The sequence below is a fragment of the Marmota marmota genome, unplaced genomic scaffold, assembly GCF_001458135.2.
Source record: "Marmota marmota marmota unplaced genomic scaffold, marMar, whole genome shotgun sequence".
Taxonomy (NCBI): domain Eukaryota; kingdom Metazoa; phylum Chordata; class Mammalia; order Rodentia; family Sciuridae; genus Marmota; species Marmota marmota.
The window spans coordinates 16,687,985-16,701,727 of NW_025999842.1; the positions used below are offsets into that span (position 1 = coordinate 16,687,985).

Sequence of the window (13,743 nt, forward strand, 5' to 3'; positions counted from 1 at the left end):
TACTTCATACTGAAAGGATAGGGCATCACATGCTGGCTACATGAGGCAAACCTGTAGGGACCAGAGTGGGCTCTGGAATCAGCCTATCTTGGTTCCAATCCAGAAACACCACTTACAACCTGGAAAACCTCCGACAAGTTGCTTTACCTCTCTGTGCTTCATATCTTTCATCTCTAAATGGGAATAGCATTGCCTCATAGGATTGTTAATGGGATGAAATGAGAAAAAATATGTATAAAACCCTTAAATCTGAGCCTATATGTAGTGAACTTTCATTTATCCTCAGTGCTGTTACTGTGTTATTGAGGCTTAAGCTGTCAGCATGATTAAGGAACCCTCCTGGTGGCCAGGCTTCTGCTTACCTTCTTTGCCTCCCACGTGTCCTCCTTTCACTTCCTATCACTCTGCTCTACTAAAGCCAGATTACTTTTTAGTCCCAAACTCTATTATCCCTGTCCTGCTTATCTTCGTGCTTGCCACACTGCCTAGTCATCCTTCAGCATTCGTACAACCTATTTTCTATTAAGCTCCTGCCAAGTAAAATGGAATGCTGCTACGTTAATGTCCCCTGCCAGACATTTGTTCAAAGTTCTTCATTTCTCTTTCCCTGTTTTCTCCTCTAGACTGTGAACCTTCCAAGGGCAGGAAGAATGTGTTAGAAACCCTGAGGGCCATAATACCTGGCAGCTCTCTGTTATGTAGAAGGCATTTAGAAAAAGTATGTTGAATTAAAGAGCGCTTAAAAACTCAGTCTAGTAATTCTGAAGTCATAAAATTCTATTTAAAGTACAGTCACAGGAATTGGCTTCATGACCTCTTCTGGCAGCAAATCCCATTTATTACCACAAATCGCATAAAGTCATTGTGGATATTTGTTCAAAATTCAAAGTCATTTAATCGCATCTGATAAATTGAATTAAGGTCTTGGTCCTGTGAATGGAATTCAGTTCTGAATATATCTGTGATGTTTCTAGCAACACCAATGACCTCTAATGTTTCATTTCTATATATAAACATTGTTCCATTTAGTTATTTTACCAGTTTTTAAATTTATATATCATATAGTGTTATTACCAATCGTTACACTGTCTTTTGTTTTGTTTTGGTACTGAGATTGAACCCAAGAGTGCTTAACCTCTGAGCAACATCCCCACTCCTTGTTTTATTTTTATTTTTTTATTGTGAGTTAGGGCCTCACTAAGTGGCTGAGGCTGGCTTTGAACTTTCAATCCTTCTGCTTCAGCCTCCAGAGTCACTGGGATTACAGGCATGTGCCATCTTGCCCAGCTAATTAGACTATAATCAAAAAGTTCAATAGTATTTTTTAAAACAATTATGTAAAACTAATGTTTTTATATTCTCCCACTTTGGTGGATTTTACACAAATCTACTGAAGTAGCTAGTACAGCGGTGCATACCTGTAATCCCAGCTCTTCAAGAGCATCACAAATTCAAATCTAGCCTGGACATCTGTGTCAAAATAAAAGATAAAAATTAAAAAAAAAGGAAAATATTTAGGGATGTAGCTCAGTGGTAGAGTGTCCCTGAGTTCAATTCCCAGTACCAAAAATTTAATCAATTGGTCAATCATCAATCTACTCAAGTATTCTGAATAAGTATCTAATTTCTAATACTAAAATTAACCCTTCTCTATAGGAAAAAAAATGTACATAATTAAGAAGTCTCTGAATACATTTTCATTTATGAGAAGACAAAATTAATTAACCACATTTATATTTATTCAAACATATCACAAATATCTAAACACTTCTTTCCATGGCCTCTGTGGCAAAACATATCAACCATGTTTCTCATTTCAACTATTGCAATAACCTTTGGACTGGCTACTGCTTCCACAATTTCCTCTCCACTAAACAGAACATTTGAAGTGATTCTTTAAATTTTTAATGAGATCATGTCCCAGTCAAAGCTCTCCTACCTCCATTGAACCATGAAATAAAGCCCGAACTTAGGATGGCCTTTGAGGCCCAATGTATCTGTTCAGTTAGCTCCACCTCCTGCCCTGCACCCTGGATCTCCACGACTGCAGGTACAGTGGAAATTTAAGAAATTTTTATAATTCAAGAAAATTTTAAAGCATTTTCTTCCATTTAAACCAATCATGTATGTTGGCTAAAAAAGTATCAACATGAAAATGAAAAACGTTAAAAAAAAATCATCTACTTATTTGGCCTTTCTGTTGCTAAGTATCCATATATTTATAAAAATCTAGATGATTTAGTAACATGGGTCCACTTTTTGTGCTATATAGTACAAATGATAAACGTAATAGGTGAAGTACATGAAATATATTTAGCTGTCAAGGCATACTCAATTCCTTAGAGTTTCAATTACAACATTCATTCTTTTTAATTACATTTTCCTTTATTGATTTATGTAATTTAATAATGTTTTCCTAAAAATTTAAAGAAACCATGAATTGATATAAATAAAGGAACCAATAATACATACAAAAAATTCTAGGTTGTAAGATGTGTGATTTATTTTAGTTTCCCTTTTGGTTCTTTAGCTTCATATACAGTACACCCAATGTGTTTAGCTAACATACTTGTTTCTCTCTTTTCAACAGGTTTAGAATGTAATAACTCAAGAATTCGATAACACAGTGGAATAGTTTAACAACTGTTTATGTGCTTCCCATGATATGTTCTCTGTATTGTAAGTAAATATTTACTTTCTCAATCCAGCTTGTTTGTGGGATAAATATGTTCAATTAGAAATTATAGGCAATGTATATTGTTTAAAACTCACCCAAAATATAGAACAAATTTATAAGATTATTTACTATGAAAGGATGTTCTGTAGCTTAGATTTAATACTGTATCAAAATTAAAACTTAAAATTACTGTCTATCATGATAGAATATATACTGATGTTTAATTATACTTTTAAAATGCTATACTTAATACTCTTAAGAAATAATAAACATTTGAAATGTATATGTCTACCCCTATTTGAACACTGCACATTGTACATATGTATCAGAACATCACATGATGGCCAATAAATATTTACTATTTTTATGTGTCAATTAAAAATAAAAAGGTTTTGAAAGCAATGCAGGAATAAAGAACTACTAAGCAGTAAGTTTCAACTCTTAGAAATGGCAAAGAAAGGAAACAGCCCAATTCTTTCCCTCAGAAGAAAGTAAGCCATGAATTAAAGCCCTTTGCTTTAAAAAATCTATAATTTTTTAACATGTTTAGGGCACCAGGACATGCTATATCTTAACTACTAATGTTATCAGACCTAAAATTTACATCTCAAGCCTTACTCTCCACTCTCCCAATTCTTTTCTTGCTGTAGCTCTTGTCTAAGGATATAAAATCTGGCACCCATGATGAGGAATGCAGTGAACCTTGATCCTTCTTCATGGAAGGGAGGAAAATGTTGGGTGCCTGATTTTATTTTGAGAGTTTGAGGTGGTGATAAGTAGGGTATTGACATCCTATTTCAGAATACAGACAAATTTTGATATAAAAGATAATTTAATGCATAATGTAAGACTCTAAAGAAGTACTCCTGTCTATTAAAATATATTGTGTATAAAATATAATATTTTTAATCAAGATAGAATAATTTTAACACTTGATCAATGTAAAAACACTAATGAGACAATTTATATTTTTCCCAGTAATATTTGAAATTCAATGTATTCTTAAAGCACATCTCAATTCAGATATTAATTTTGTATTGGAAATACTTGACTTACATTAAAATATTATGAAATTCACAATTGAAGAATTAGCTTAACAAATTCAAGTTTTCCCACATATATTTTATTTTTTTAATAACTAAGTCAAATATCAGTTTTAAATTTACTTAAAATTAAGGCATTTCTGCAGTCAAACTATCCACATTTCAAGGACTCAACAGTTACATATGTGCACTTGATTGCAACATCGAGCAACTGTATTCAAGAGAACTGTTGACAAAATGCTACAGTTCTACTACCTAATAAGTTTTTTACTAACTTCTGGACACAGTAAAGAGCATATAACTTTAAAATTTCAATGAAAAAAATTATCCAAAAACTCTGACTTAAAGTAAGGTTTTATATAATCACATATTTATGAAACATATATGGATAAGAAAAATATACAAATATACAATAATTTCCAAATAACAACATATGTTAAAATTTGTTGGAGTTTCTTAATTTCAGTTACATTTTCTGCTATAACTGAAGGAATTAGCTAATCATAGCCTCTTTGTTTCAATAAGTGAATCAAAATTTAGATATAAAATAAACAAAACTTTAATTGTGAAATACACTCATGAAAGAATGAAAATATAAGCTGCAGACATGTAAATCAAATTCTGATAAAGATTTGTAGCCAGAATATATAAATAACTCTTATACTTAATAATATGTGATCAAATTGAAAAATGAGAAAAATATCTGTGCTTCACCAAAGGATATTTATGAATGGTTTATGGGTATAGGAGAAAATGTTCAACATCATTAATCATTAGGGAAATGCTCATTAAAACCACAGTGAAATATTACTCATAATCTATTAAAATGTATAAAATTTCTAAAATTTGACAATGAAAAATATTGATAGTATAGAGGACTACAGAGAAGTGTCAGTCATTGATGATGAGAAGTCAAAAAGCTACAAAGCCACTTTGAAAAACTATGTACCAGTCCCCTATAAAATTAAACACAGATGTTTCTTGACTTGCAAAGAGGTTGCATTCCAATAAACCAATTATAAGTTGAACATATTGAACATATTGAAATATATCAAAAATGTATATAATACACCCAACCTACTGACCATAATAAAATTCCAGCATCATGAGAGATTAACATGTCACTAGATCAGAAAAAGATCAAAGTTCAAAATTTGAGGTGAATGCTGTACTGAATATGTATTGCTTTTGCTCAGTTGTAAAGTTGAAGGGTTGTAAATTGAACAATCTTAAGTAGAGGATCATTTATATACACTTATTATATGATCCAATGACCCCAATTCCAGGTAAATTAAAAACTTATTTTTACTGAAAATCTATATGTGAATACTTGTAGCAACTTTATATTTAACTGTCAAAATATGAAAATAAAAAATCGGCTGTTTTGAACCAGTGAGTTGATGAACAAACTGTAGTATTTTTACACAAAGGAACACTACTTATCAAGAGGATATATTGGTTCATTCATAGCATGCATAAATCCTAAGTGAATTTTGGTAAGTGAAAGAAGACAGACCCAAATGACTAAGTGTTGTGCGATTCCATGTATTGCAAATTTTAGAAAAGGCAAAACATAAGAGATGGGAAACAGAACAGTGGTGACCTGGTTTAGACATATAAAAGAATTGACTACAAAGTGACTGCAATAGAAACGTTTGGGGGCAATGGAACTGTTCTATATGTAACTGTGGTGCTGAGGAGATTACTGTAGATATCAAAGCACACAGAACTGTACAACTATATAGTATGCGAATAAAAAATAAGAAAACAAACAGGATGGGGTATCCCAAAATGGAATTAATTAATCTAAACAAATTACAAATGTAAGTTATAATTTCACTGAAGGTTATTGGAAAAAAGGTAGTTATCAATTCTGTAACTACTTTGCAAGTATTCTGGCATGAAACAAATAAGTAAATTGTTAACAGCCAGAATAACCTGAACAAAAAATTAGAAACAAGATGGCTAAAAAAAAAAAGCAAGATGGCTAAATTTAATAGATTAAGGATTAGTATCAATATAAACTCATTTTTATTTAATATACATTCAGACATAGAAATACAGAGAGTGTATTTCTATGTGCACACCCACATAACATTAGCTCTCTCTGCCAAAAGGTTCTAAAAGTAGTGACTCTGCTGTAGCAAAAAAACCCTTTCATATTCAGATTCAGCTTTTAAATACCATTCTCCAACATAAAAAGAACCAACTTCTTATGGGGGAAAATGGCTGATTCTAGGTCCTGAGCAGGAAAAATGCAAGGTAAGCCTCACCAGCAAAAAACAAAGCAAAACTAACACATTGGGACATGTCAGAAGGACATGAGAGCCAACCAGAAAGAATTCTCAATGACCAAAGCTGAAACACTTTAACAAAATAATGATCTTATTATATTATAAGCTAAAGCATAAAGCAAAAATCCAATAATCCACACTGATATAGGTAATTGGTTGAACAAGCAAATAAATTGAGAGACAGATCTTACTTATATAAAAATTCCAAATAATACATGTAGATACCTCAGTTACCTCACCCCCCAAGATATGAACCTTAATTCTGTTCCCTTTGAGTACGGGCTAAATTAATGACTATTTATAAAGAGTAGAGATTATGGACTTGGGGAAGGTAAGTTTTTCTAGAGAAACCTGGTAAACACCACCCTCAAAAACTGATGAAGATTACCATCTCCAGTGACAAATCATGTTGATACCAAATACTCTGGTGTGATGGGATTAGGACACCAGACTTATATGATATGCTTCCACAAAATCCATAGTCCCACTCTAATCATGAGAAAATCATTACACAAAAACAAAGTGAGGGACATTCTACAAAATGCCCCACCTATGCTCTTCAAAAGTTGCAATGAAAGTGATAGGAAAGACTGCGAACCACAGTTGAGGAGTGGAAGGAGACATTACAACAATGCTATTTGGTACCTTATGTTTCACTTTGAAAGGAAATATGGGAATTATTGGGGAAAACTGAATAGATCCTATAACTTGGTTAATATTATTGCATGAATGTTATTTTGACAAATGTGCCTAGTTAAGAATGAGGGAAGGAAATATGGGAAATCTCTGTGTATCTTTGCAACTTTTCTATCAATCTCAAGTTTTTACAAAATAGAGAAATTAATTTATATGAACTACAAGCTTTTACTAGCAAGGATTAATGTCCACCATGTTTAAGGGACTTTAAATGTCAATAACAAAAGTAAAATAATTCAATTAAAAAAGGTCTAACAGGAGCTGGAGCTCTGGCTCAGTGATAGTGCACTTGCCTGGCATGTGTGAGGCACTGGGTTCAATTCTCAGCAATACATATAAATAAATAAAATACAGGTCTATCAACAACTAAAAAAAAATTTAAGAAAATGGTCAAAGGACATAAACAGCCAGTCCTTAAAAGAAGAATCTCAGCTAGGTGCAGTTATACTCACCTGTAATTCCAGCTACTCAGAGGCTTAGGTATGAGGATTACTTGAACCTAGAATGGAAACCAGCCTAAGCAACATAGAAAGATTCCCATGTCAACAAATAAAGGAGGAAGAGGTGGAAGAATTCAAATGATAAATAAAAAAGGCATAAATATATAAAAAATGTTTTTTATTTGAAATAAAAGTTTCAACTGTCCCTGTTCTAGGTTAATGAAAGCTCTTATTTGCATTGACTTTGTGCTAAACACTCAGGATAGACCAAATCAAACAGAACTTTCAAATTTTAGTTCTGTGTATAGTTTATATTAATTTAAGACTTTATATAAAAACAACTAAAAGCAACTACATAGATATCAAGTGAACTAAAGCACAGAAAGGCAAATCCTGCATATTCTCTTATATGTGGATATTAAAAAAAAAAGTGGAACTGAATGTAGAGTTGTGATTAGTTGAGTTTGTGAAGGGTGGAAAGGAGTACAATGGAAGGAAGTTGTACATTGCAAAGCAAAACACAGATAGAAATCATAAATCTAGTGTTCTGCAGCACAGTGGAGTGATTTTAGATCATAATAACATATCATGCATTTTAAGAAGAGTACCAAACAAAGAGTAATGGTAAGGGGATGGAAATGTTAATTGTCCTGATTTTATAAACTTATGTTGTATGCATGTACTGAAATATCACACTATACTCAATAAATATATATAATTATTAAATATTAATGATGTTTTTTAATATTTAAGGAGATGTATATGTAAACAACCCTGATTTGATTATCACAACTATATACAAGTATCAAATTATGACACATAAATCTATATATTTAAAATATTAAAACATTTTACCACTGAGAAAACTTCTATTAGGAAGATTTTTCCCATAATGTAATATAATCTTTTCTACTTTTCTGTAAGCACATTTTGCCATTTGCTTTAAGTCCTTAAGAACCTCTACTGTTTATTGCCATAAATATTTCTTCAGGACTTAAAATTTCTTAATTATAAAGCACTTCACATATGTTTGCATTTTTAATACCTCATAATATTTAAATTATCCAAAATTATGGTTTAATTTTAATCTCTTTATAGCACATTTGGTACCATAATCTTTGGCAATATTGTGTTGCTTGTCATTTAGGCAAGCAACTTTAAAATCATTATGATTTGCTTCGCTTTTATTACAAAATAGATATATGCTTAAATATCAGATAAACTGATTAGATGGTCAAAATACCCATAATATCTTTGTATAATTGGGATAAGAACTTATCTATCTTATCTAGTACAAAATAATACTTATTTAAAAAATATTATCCATATTTGAATTCAATTTTTTTCACTAGAAATGTCTTTTTCCTGTTGAACTTCCAAGTTCCACTTGTGCTACTGAAGTAAAAATCATTCTTGCTAATTTACTTGCAATATATTAGATGCAAGGATACTTTCGATTTAGGGAAGTATAATACTGTATATGAGAACCAAAAAAAGCTAAAAAGAAATCACAAAATACATAAAATGAGAAGTGATTTTTTTTTATCATAGGTCTCACAAAAGCATTTATCATATTTTTTTCCTTAAATTACAATCATCCCTGGTACAATTTTGTTAGATTTTGACTTATTATTTCAGAAGAAATAGGTTCATTTTATAAAGCAAAGCATACCTGTTTTAGAATTGTGATCCTTTCCTTTAATACCTACATCACTATCCATCTGCTACAATTCATTTAAGTAAGAGTGATCGCATAATCCACACAGTTTTAAAATGAAAAAAAAATTACAACATACTCTCTCTTATCAATAAATCAAGCTTTCTCCCTATTGCTTTTTAAACAGAATGTCACCTTCTGGGGAGATTGTTTTGTTAGGTAACTTGAAAGTACTTTATTAGGCTATTTGAAAAAAATTTCTTGAATGTGAAAGGATTATAAACAATGAAAGAAGACACACCAACAGAAAATCATGTTTTATACTTCCTAATAACACTTATAAAAAGTACAGGAAGCTTATACAAAATCAGTCTGGTCCATCCTCTATTTAAATGTAATTTGATAGCTGCTAAAATACATAAATACACTTTGAAAAGTATATCCCCAAACTTACTTCCCTACCATATTTGAATGTTTAGAGCATTTACTATTTTCTTTTTTCTAATCTAAACCCCTGCTACAATAGTAAAAGCCTGTTTCATTTTGTTTCTTTGTTTTGGTTTCATTTACGAGCTTATTCAGAAAAGTTTCTTTTTATGTTTTTCTTTTGTGCAAAAACTTCCTACTATACTGCTTGGGGAATAACTGGTGCTTACACATATTTGTGGTACTGAATTTCTAAACAGAATACCACAGAGCACATTTTTCAGTTAAGGACACTAGAATTAAAAGAGGAGATAATTTAGAAAAAAAAATGGAGGTATCCTGGAAGGAGCCACACATAGCAGGGGCTCCAGGGCCTGGTGCTTGTGATGAGCATCCTTTATATAGCAGAACATGATTCTTGGTGCATAAGTAGATCAAAATACAGATGGATAGATGGAGGAGAATTAATAGATGGAAAAACAGGAAAACTTGTTCTTGCTAACACCCCCAAATATTTTTCATACCATGGATAATATTTATCCAGACATGGAAAACCTATTTAAAGGAATTGAGGAACAAAGTTCATAACACAGAATTACTTGGAACTGAGATAATTTGGGAGACAGTTGAATTTATAATATTTTACCTCTGTGTCCAGGAGAACTTAAATGCTTTATTTTGCTTATTCTCCCTAAAATGACGTTCATTTACTTTGATCTTGATAGAGAAATTAATACCACAGAAGACTTCCTACAATAAGGACTCATATGTACTTAATCTTCTTATAATTTTTAATGGTGTACTCTTATTTTGAATAAGCAGATACAAGAAGCTCAATGTCTGTACTTTAAATTACATGCTCCAGGGAAAGAATTAGCTGAAAAAATGTCTAGAAAACCTCAGTTGATTGTTCTCAAATTGGTCTTAAATTTTTATTTTTAGAGAATGTGATTGCTCTGTAGCTATACTACAGAGAGCAAAGAAAACACTTCACAGTAAACCAGTCCTCTTAGGAAAAACACTGTGGAGTGAATATTTATATTGGTAAGTACTTAGAATAAATGGAGACTGATAAAAATACCCTCAAATTTTATTTGAAACCATGCATATTATCTCAGTGGATTTTCTGGTCATCCTGATAAATCATTCTACATGTTTTTGAATTTTAATTTCAATTATTTCTACTATCTTTATTTTAATTTATTTTTTATTCTGAACTCATTATTAAAAATTAATCTTCCCTTTCACATTTCATGACCTATCACTTATTTTTGATTCATATTGTTTTATACTCTAAACCCAGTAGAATGCTATTTTAAAATTTATGACTTTAAGCTGATATCATGAAACCCCTCCCAGAATGGTTATTCTCCAGAAATTTTCATAGTCATTTGCCCATGTTACCTTTTATTTCTAATCTATGTTGTATATATAAATATATGTGATTTAAGTGTGTGTTTTGATTTTGTACTCACTGCCACATAAACATGTTCACCTATTTATTATATTTTAGGTGTCTTTATGATGACTTTTTGCTTAGTTTTTCTTATGGTGAATATTTGAGTATCTCTAAGTGTCCACATATAGAAATAGAATGTCAGTTTAGATATTTATCAAATATATTTGTACTTTTTGGGGATCATTTCATTTTCCAGAGGAATTAGGACTCAGGAGCTCACTTAGGGATTAGGAGTTAAGTTTCTAGATATTCAACCTACTAGGTTTATAGCTAAGGAACTGGTCATAAACTTTCTAAACTTTTCTTTCATCAAATAAAAAATAAAGATAAAACTAAAGCATATATAAGAGGCAAAGAATATAACTATATTCTTTCCAAGATTGTGAACAAATTGTTAACTTCCAGAGTATTTAGCTCCCTCAATTTCTTAAGCAAAAAGGAGCAAAGTTGAGTTTGTTGCTTATGTAGGGAATGTTGAAATATACTGTTCAGCCACAGATTATCAAAGAGATGACTGCTAGTATTTTACAAGGGTTGGAGGAAGAGTAGGATTCAATGATTGGTGGACTTTGAGAAAAATAAGTCTATTGATGCTATCTGCAGAGTCATGGTTTCTCAAATGACAATATCAGTGATTAATTAACTTTCAGATGTGTGTTCTTTGGATCAAGTCTTTTTCTGACCAACTGACTTTTGAAAGTTAGGGGTTTTACCAATAGGTTGACTTGCAAATATTTCTTCACTGTGGTACATTGCCATTAATTCTTCAAATGTATGTAAAAGCCATTCTGCTGGTTTCTAGAAATGTCATTGTTTGAGAAAACAGTTTTAAAACTACATCTAGAGACGACTTGCCATCACAGCTACTGAAAAATCAGTTGTTTCCTAGGAGTGTAGGAACATTTTATTCTTTAGCTATTTTTGAAATAACCATATGATAAAAAATTTCTTAGACAAAATAAAAAAGAATGTCAAGAAAGAATCTTTGTAAGGAAGACTAGGAAATAACTAGAAGTTGGTTATTAATGCAGTCTTCTTCTGATAAGAAATAGTGTATCAGTATCAAACACTAAAATAAACATGAAGAGTTAGAACCCATGGAAAAGAGATGTAAAACTTTAAAAGTACATTTTAATATACTTTTAAGAATACTAAGTACATTCTAAAGTTAGCTGTTAAGGAAAACTTATTTCTTCTTCACTATTAAACATTTTTTTAAAAATGTATATTTTGGTTTTGTTAATACATCCTTAATTTTTTTAATTTGTTCTAATTAGTTGTACATGACAATAGAATGCATTTTGACACATTGTACACAAATGGAGCACAAATACTCCTTCCTCTGGCTGTACATGGTGTGGAGTCACACCAGTATTGTAATCATACATGTATGTAGGGTAGTAATGTTCATCTCATTCCACTGTCCTTCCCATTCCCACACCCTCTGCACAATCCAAAATTCCTTCATTCTTCCCCACCCACCCCCATTATGGATTAGCATCTGCTTATCAGAGAAAACATTCGGGCTTTGGTTTTTGGAGTTTGGCTTATTTCACTTAGCATGATATTCTCCAGCTCCATCCATTTTCTTGCAAATGCCATAATTTCATTCTTCTTTAAAGCTGAGTAATATTCTGTTTGTCTATGTGTATCACATCTTCTTTATCCATTAATCTGTTGAAGGGCATGCAGGTTGGTTCCATAGTTCAGTTATTGTGAATTGAGTTGCTGTTAACATTGATGTGGCTGCATCACTTACACACAAAAAAAGAAAACAAAACAAATAAACAAACAAAAATAGGACACTAGAAGCAGTCTCTAAGCACATTAGGGTCTTAATAAGACCTAACAAATGTAGCCAGGGGAATGTCAGGATAGGAATAAATGGCAGGATGATATTACAAAGAAATTTCCATATGCCTTGATCAATGGGAAGATTAGAATATGAGTAAGAGAATTCCAAAATTGAACCCAATAATTTAGCAGCATTTAAAAAATTGTCCTCACAGCATACTTTATGATCCAGCAAGTTATAAATCAGGATATGTAATTGTATCTGATTTTTTGTTAGAAGTACCAAAAAAAAAAAAAAAAGAATAAGTGTCAGAAAGGACTGATGCTAAAATTAATGCCATTTTCCTCTGGGGACTGAGAATGGAAAGATGTAGACGTAGAGTATTCTTAAAATATTTTGTAAAGCTTTATTTTTGATTAATTTGTAAAGCTTTATTTTTGACTTTTTAAAAATGATAATATAAGAACATACTAAATTTGAAAATTTCATACCATTACAAGCAAACAGTACCACTGACAGAAACAGTGAGGTCTGAAAAGATTGTTTGACTCTAGAAAAGATGATGATTAGATGTAGATTAATGTGTAATTGGTATAAAGTGGGAATGAGACGAGACTGTGCATTGTGGTAGCTGTGGGCAACAGCATAGGGAGGGCCTGGGCAGGCTTTCTTCATTGTGGTTCTTGTAGATTTCAGATGACAGCCATAGTGCATATGGAATGAACTTGCCATTAGAACTGCAGATTCAAAGCAAGACTCCCAAGCCTATGTCCTGGGAAGTAGCACCACAGATATTTTCTAAGATGTGTGGTCCCAGGATTAGAGGGAATGTCTCTGACATAGCCTGAAATGGTAGCTTATGTCATCTCCCTGATTTATCAATAGTAAATTCTGGGTCTTTCAACCTAATATGAGAGTTGGTAGGCAGTGCCACATCCTATTTTTCATAATAGTCTTTATGAACTATCACCACCTTGTTTTTTACTTTTAAACTGAGATAGTTTTATCTATCTTCATATCTATATTTATATCCATATTCATATCATCTATGATTAATGGCTATAGATAGATATCTCTGCTTGCCTGTTCAGTATTTATTCAAATTTACCCTTGAACAATACTGTTTTGGGACATTAGAGTGCAATCATATTGTAAAAAATGGATCCATGCTGGCTTTATGATGGCATGTTATAGAGCCAGTATTTTATTACAAATTACTGATTGTTTCTCCGCATGGATTTACACTGATATGTCTA

General features: G+C 31.6%; 1 protein-coding gene across 6 annotated transcripts in view; it reads left to right on the plus strand.

Moving 5' to 3' along the window:
* The window catches only part of Fut9 (fucosyltransferase 9), a 174,126-nt gene that overhangs the window by 81,582 nt on the left and 78,801 nt on the right, over positions 1 to 13,743 (plus strand). For 5 of the 6 annotated variants that reach the window (XM_048810626.1, XM_048810793.1, XM_048810737.1 and 2 more), the window contains exon 2: positions 2,591 to 2,679. The gene's annotated coding sequence lies outside the window, so the exon portion shown is untranslated. Of the gene's footprint in view, positions 1 to 2,590; positions 2,680 to 10,175; positions 10,278 to 13,743 lie in introns of all 6 variants that reach the window. The other variant, XM_048810868.1, reaches the window with a different exon arrangement.